The following is a 7,149-nucleotide window of genomic DNA, read 5'->3' as shown; positions in this document are numbered from 1 at the left end:
CCATGGTGTTTAAGAAAGAAAAGTTTGCAGGAAGAGATATTAGATTGCATGAATGGCAGTAAGTGATATAACTGAAAAAAGTTAACAAGCTATTAGCACAAAATGTCAATTTAACTATATGGATTATCTCTGCCATTGGCCCCATAGGCTTGTGTGTGTCTAAGTGTTGTAGCAGGTCACTAACCATTTCCCTTTGGATTATGGGGGCTTCATTCTGCTCCCTGTCCCTGTCTTCCAGCTCAGGGGGCTTGAGAACAACTGTTTTTACTGTTAAAGACTGCGGCAAAGAAGGCATTAAGCATCTCAGCCTTTTCCTCATCCTTTGTCACTACGTTGCCCCCCTCATTCAATAAAGGACGGAGATTCTCCTTAGCCCTCCTTTTGTTTCTAATGTATTTATAGAAACATTTAGATAGCTAAATTTAGGTATTCTGATTTTATCTAATCTAATCTAATCTAATGTATTTAAGCTAGATTTATGTGTTCCCTGGTGGTCTAGTGGTTAGGATTCGGCGCTCTCACCGCCGCGGCCCGGGTTCGATTCCCGGTCAGGGAAACAGTCCTATATTCGTGCCTGGTGTGTTGTTGGGCATGTGGAAAATATAATGGGACGCTTCCCATCGTATTTATTTCTCATAACTGAAGTTCCTTCTTACCAACATTTATAACTTTTACTGCATACTTAAACCGTCTTTATATGCAATATACAGATTTGTACATTCTCATTAACTACTATCCCCCGTCCCTTAACAGATAGATAGATATTCTCCCTTCCATGGGCTTCGACCACTCCCTCAAATGTTTACAAGAGCAAGCTATGACTTGGGCCTCATCTGTCAAGACAGGTGCTCAGCACAGGAGAAACAGCCTGTTCAAGTCTCAGGTGCCAACACCAGCTTGGATTGAGTCCACTTGCCTGGTTCCTTGCAAAGCTCGCTCTGCGTCAGTTCAGGTCATTCCTGCTGCATTACTTCCTACAACATACAACTCACATCACACATTACTTTTCCCCCAAGGTTAAATTTCAGTTAAATAAATTTGCAGTCTACAACTACCTGAAGGGAGGTTGTAGTGAAGTGGGAGTTGGCCTCTTCTCCCGGGCAACTAGTGATAGGACAAGAGGGCACAGCCTCAAGCTTCGCCAGGGGAGGTTCAGGTTGGACATTAGGAAGAATTTCTTTACAGAAAGGGATATTAGACATTGGAATGGGCTGCCCAGGGAGGTGGTGGAATCACCATCTCTGGATGTGTTTAAGAAAAGACTAGACATGGCACTTAGTGCCATGGTCTAGTTGACAGGGTGGTGTCAGGGCAACGGTTGGACTCGATGATCCCTGAGGTCTCTTCCAACCTGGTTGATTCTGTGATTCTGTGATTCTGTGATTCCGTGATTCTTTGAGGCACACACCGGATCTCCCCATCCTGCTGCATTAGCCACCGAGTACACCCAGGTCCCTGAGCGAAGAGAATCCCATGACTTTTCTCAAGGGAGGAGCAACCAACACCACCTTCCCCAGTGGTTTAGTGGTGTACTTGGTAGTGTTAGGTTAATGGTTGGACTCGATGATCTTAAAGTTCCTTTCCAGACAAAATGATTCTGTGATTCTATGATTCTAAGCTAGCTCTTGGGGTTTTTTGAGATATCTGTCCAGCCCTTCACACTGAATCTGTATGCATTTAAAGGGTTCATCTTCTTTGGAGTGTTTCACCTGTCATAACTCAAGTGTTAAGCTTCTAAAAGGAATATTTTAAATCTCTCTAAGCCTTTACAAATATATCTGTATTTGCAATATGTATTCATGAGAAGTCAGAAGCCATGTGGAACTCTTGATTTGCTTTCTGTGTAAATTTGTGACAATGAACAGTCAAAGACATTATTCTCTTCCCTTCTGAAATTTGAGAAGTATTATGGCAGTGATGATTGTAAAAAATAGATAACCAATGTTTTCATTCCCTTCTATCAGTCAACATGCTTGCTTCCAGAATTAGTTTTACCAGTCATTGAATATATTTTCTCAAATGGAGCAATTTGTCTGTTTCTCGCACGCTGATTAAAGAAAATTAGAAACACTTTGCATTTAACACTAACCCCCTACAGATTTGTTTGAGATGTATTTTGGTAATTTAGTCTTAGTTTAATAAATGTGTAACCATTAGTATATTACAAAAGTCACCAATATATCATTCATGCACTGAGTGATTTATGGTCTTTCTCTCTTTTCTGCATTATGCCATAGATAAAAACCTTTTTTTGGCTTGAGAAACTGCTTCTGAATACAGAAATTGCTCATTCATAATTTTTTCAGTATACTTCTACCAAGCATTGGGCTGCAAGAGGGAAAAAAAAGGCTAAAAGGATTACAAACCAAAACTCAAGCTATGTCAATCATTGACCTGTGAAGAATTAAAAACTAGTTTCATTTTGGAAAAAAGCTAATACTCATAGAAAAATCCCATCTATTGAAGTTCCTGTGCATCCTTTATATAAACCACAGGCATACTTCCAAGATATGCAAACAAGTATATGTAGTTCATTAGAAGTTTCCTTAGCATTTTTTTTTTCCTAACTAGCATGAGAATTTAAATTAGAAAAGTTATTTGTATTTAATTCTTCAGTTCTAGATATGTAAATACTGTTCAGAATAATTTTCATAAAAGGATAGTTAGGCATATTTGAATGAATCAATTTTACAAGTATAACAAAAGAAAGAATAGTTTATAGCTGGAAACATACTGTGAAGAGCTCAATAGGGAATAATGTTGCACTGATCTGAGGAGGTAAAATGGTGCTAAATGGCTTCTCCAATGTTTAATTTCTGTGACATAAGAATATTAAACCAAACTAAACTATGTAATTGATCTATTTATCTACAAAAGAAAACTTGGGGCAGATACAAGAAAAAAGATTTATACTGTGCAATGGTGACTACTGCAAAACCTCACTAATTTACAGAATCTGTAAGGACAGACGCACCTAAGAACAGAGCCCACAGTCCAGCACTGGAAGTAGAGAACTATCTCAGCAGGGTTCAATAGATATTGAGCAAGTGCTAGGTTTTAAGTATATTCTTTAGTGCTGCAAGAGGAAGCAGTGGTTAGTGATCTCTCAGGAATGTGTGATGGGGGTTTGTCTCCCAGTAGGCTCAAGACAGGAATTAAGGAGGATCTCCGACATTCTTTTATCATTGAGTATATTGGACAAAATAGGTTACCTCCACTCCAGTCATGTGTGCAGAGCCTGTTAGCCATGGATGCTCTAAAAACCTTTCTGCACTGAGTCTGTCAGCAGATTTGGACAGAAAAAATGTTTGTAATTTTGAAGAGGTAGGCATGAAGCTGATGTACACCATCAAAAGCAAGGTGATTATGTGACTTCCATCTAATATTGTGGAAACTGGAGACCTTCTGCTGCTTCTAGAACTGAATCGTAGCTGAAAATAATTTTTGTGAATCTAAGTTACAGATACAGGAGTCTAAAACGGCATCTGAAAAACTCAAGATAATTTTGTGAATCTAGTTTCACAAACACTAGATTTTATGGTGAGCCCTAACTATATTGAATTCTATTGTCTGTATACAATCCAAGATACCAAAAATAAATGGATGCAGTATGACCAGACTACTTTCTAGAAAGTCCTGTAGGAAGAAGTCACTGCATTACTCACTGTAATCAGTGAAAGATTCAATTCAGAAATTGGAGAGCTAAATGTAGCTCTCCACACATCACTGCCTACAGACATGGTAAGCATTGCAATCAAAGAGATCTGAGGCTTTGTTCAGTTGCCTACACATGAGTGTTTAGTGGAATCTGAGATACTCTATGGCATACTGTCAGTTAGTTGCCAATCCTAAAGGATATAAGTGTCCTGTACTAGATCTGTCAGCCTCACAAGGATGTCTTGGTTGTTCTAGAGCATGTCATACAGAATTAACTGCCTATATGTGCACAACTGAATCAAAGACCTAGGTGTTTACTTTAGGGTCAACTTCTAGCAGAGTCCTAAGTTACACTGATTGTAGTAATTATATAACAATTGAGTCCACAGGGATTTATACATGTGGAAAACCTACAGGTACCTATACATACAGAAGTAAATTTAGACATTTTAATTTTGAACTGAATTCTGTCGAAGTCTGATGCTGAACAGCAGTGTAAAGGGCATCGTTTAGATATCACCTCGTAGATGAAAGATTTTCTTTTTAAGAAGAATGTTGCTATAATCCTTTTCTTTCCCTAAGCCTCTAAAGATTGTACCTGTTCAATGGAAACCACAACAGCTGTATCAGACAAAAATATTAAGCATGAAATTCAAAACTTGTGTCTATGTAAAGAAGGAAATATTTTTAAATGCCTGTGTTCCTTTATATCTGATGTAGGAATAAAAAGGAATACCTAATGAAGTGATGATTCAGTTGAATTTAGTCACATTTGTTTATGCCAGCGTAAATTCCACAGAGCTTTCAGAGACCTAAATACATATGACCATATCAGTTATTCACTGGGATTTCACTGCAGCCTTTTTTCTGTTTCTGAATCCTGAAGCACTGCATAAATTAAAAAAACATGTGTTGAAGGATTTTTGAATTAAGACTTTCTTCAAAACAAGTTGACTGATTTGTCAGGTTTGCAAAATGAAATAAGACTGCTTCTCCATCCTAACCAAAGTTTGCTGTTATTGCATAATTAGTGTGTAATGGAAAGAGAGCTTCAAGATTATGTGCAGTAGTCATGAGAAGAGTGTTTTGATATATGGCAGTCATTTGTGCTTCTATCTTCTGTTTGAATCTCTGAATTCATACATTATTCCACCCTTTACATGTTGAACTTGTGCAGTCACGGTCTTGTTTTTGAATTGTATTTCAGTAGACTTAAGAAAAATTTTAGAAGGGGCATAAAAAATTTTATTTTTTGTAAATTTTTTTTGGAAGCAATTATCATTCTATCTTCTTTGATGCAGAGAAGATAAGTATTTTACAGACATAGATGTATTTTATGTGCATTGTGATCATAAAAATAACTAATTCATATAGGAGATTGCATTGATAAATAAAACTAATATAAATTAAACTCAAAACCGAAAATGCATGAGTTTTGTAATCGCTCTTTCTGAAGATTTTGAAGAGGCCAAGAATAAAAATAGTGATTATCACAATATCTTTCTACACTGACAAAGACTTTCACGTGGACAAGATTTTCAAAATGTTTTCAACATTTTAAGACAAAGAGTTGTTGGAAAATTGTGCATGAAAATTTGTAAACAGAATGCTCCTCATGTTGATAACAGTTTATTTTCATTCCTTGTAAGAATACAATATACATATTGTATATTTCATTATATTTTTGTGATGATACTATCTGTTTTTATTAGGTTATGTGATTAAAAAGCTAAACACAGTGCAAAGAAAGACTCAGCAAGCATCCAAGGAACTATGACAAGCCAAGGCACCGGACAAGTAACCTGATCAGTGAATGTGGAGCACACCAAGTCAGCTACTCTCAAGATTGTCACAGAAGAACAATTAGATCATTGTCCCTTGTCCCACCTGCCAACATAACTCAAGGAAAGAAGTTCTCTTTCTGAAACGCCATACAAAATAAGGGGGATTATTTCCCAAAGGGGTACAGGACTTATTTCGGGATGCAGGCAGAAGAGGATTCTGAGGTGGAGCAGAAGGAATTTGAAGCTGGTATAAAACTACAGGATGTCTTCAGGAGACTGTGAGAATGTTCAAAATATTTAGGGGAAGGATCAAAAGTAGAGGAAGGGCGGGATCAAGTTGGGTCAGGGAGAAAAAAGGGAATAAAAAGGGCAAGTAAACAAAAGCCTGGCAAACCTGGTGTTTGATTACTACAGCCTGTCATAACTTCTTATGAAATCCATTCCAACTGTTTTCTCTGTGGGTCACTCCCTGAGCTTGTGTGTGCAAACTGCTCATGAACTTCAGGTTGGACCAGCAGGTGAGTAGGAAGAGATCCATATAGGGAAGCACCCAAAGCCTCCGTTGGTGTGTGGGAATGGACTATGGATATTGGATGGATTTTAAATCTGTGTCAGTATTCAAGGAACCCATAAATGTGAGCGTGCTTGTGGATCAAGAGTGAGGGCATGCATATAACCTGACTCCAATCCCAAACACCCTGAGTCGAGGAAAAGGATTAGACCATCTGTGATGTTCATGTCTGTGTGAGTGCTGTGGGTATTTATGTGGGTGCTGATAAGGCCACTGACCTCTCTTTCGGCTGGTCTGTGTGTTTGGCCACGTTTGCACTGTGTGCATGAGGGCACATGCACCAGCTGGGAACATATGCTCAACCTCACTGCTGGCCCATAGGGAACATGAACCCACAGCAGCCTCCCTTCTATCACACTGGGATGAGAGGAACCCTGGAGGGATTCATATAACCATATGAGTACAATATATGATTAAATATCACATATTATTAGTCTGCTTCCACAAGATGCTGTGTATCCTCAGCTCCACTGGCTCAATCTTAAATTCAACATTTAACCCCATGAAGCAAGGAAATGTTAAGCAGTTATAGGTAGGGAAGTCATAGCAACTGAAAGCTGGCTCACCTCAAACTGAAGGAATTATTCCTTTCTGTTTCTGAAAAAAGCGTGATTAAAAGCTTAACAAATCAGTACATTTCATTGCCAGGGATGTTGGCAATGAACAGGCATTGAAGCAATGAGAAGATGGTCATGTGGTTCTAATGGTCACCCAGGACATGACCTTGTGTTGGTTACTTAGAGGAGCAGCAGAAGCTGTTAGAGAGCAAAGAACCTGACAGGCAGCCTCTGTGAGACAACTTGTGCTTCTCTGCAGGTATTTCTCATGATAGATCCCCATTTTAGTTTTAAAATCATGGTGCTTTTTCATGCTTCAGAGAGGGTGGGGATTAAAAAAATGAGAGTGTCACCACCATTGCATCACTGAAACAAGATTGCAGAGGGATATTTTGTGCACAGATTGACCAGACAGAATAAACCCTGCTATTTCAATGCACATCTGTTACTGACTCCAAAAAAAGAATATCATCTAAGCAGCTCATACCACTATGTTGAAGGCTCTAAATTCTTTATAAAAGTCTATCATCAAAGTATTGTCTTAACCCATTCCTGCTTAACTGGGGGGACCAGATGGGAT

The 7,149-nt window shown here is 38.5% G+C and overlaps 1 non-coding gene across 1 annotated transcript; it reads left to right on the top strand.

Annotated features, from left to right (window-relative positions):
• The first annotated feature begins 484 nt into the window (after window positions 1-484).
• On the top strand, window positions 485-556 carry TRNAE-CUC (transfer RNA glutamic acid (anticodon CUC)). Its single transcript has one exon. It is a non-coding gene; the product is annotated as a tRNA-Glu (tRNA).
• The last annotated feature ends 6,593 nt before the right edge of the window (window positions 557-7,149 follow it).

Source organism: Nyctibius grandis, chromosome 1 (assembly GCF_013368605.1).
Source record: "Nyctibius grandis isolate bNycGra1 chromosome 1, bNycGra1.pri, whole genome shotgun sequence".
NCBI classification, from domain to species: domain Eukaryota; kingdom Metazoa; phylum Chordata; class Aves; order Nyctibiiformes; family Nyctibiidae; genus Nyctibius; species Nyctibius grandis.
This window is presented reverse-complemented; position numbering and strand designations above follow the sequence as displayed.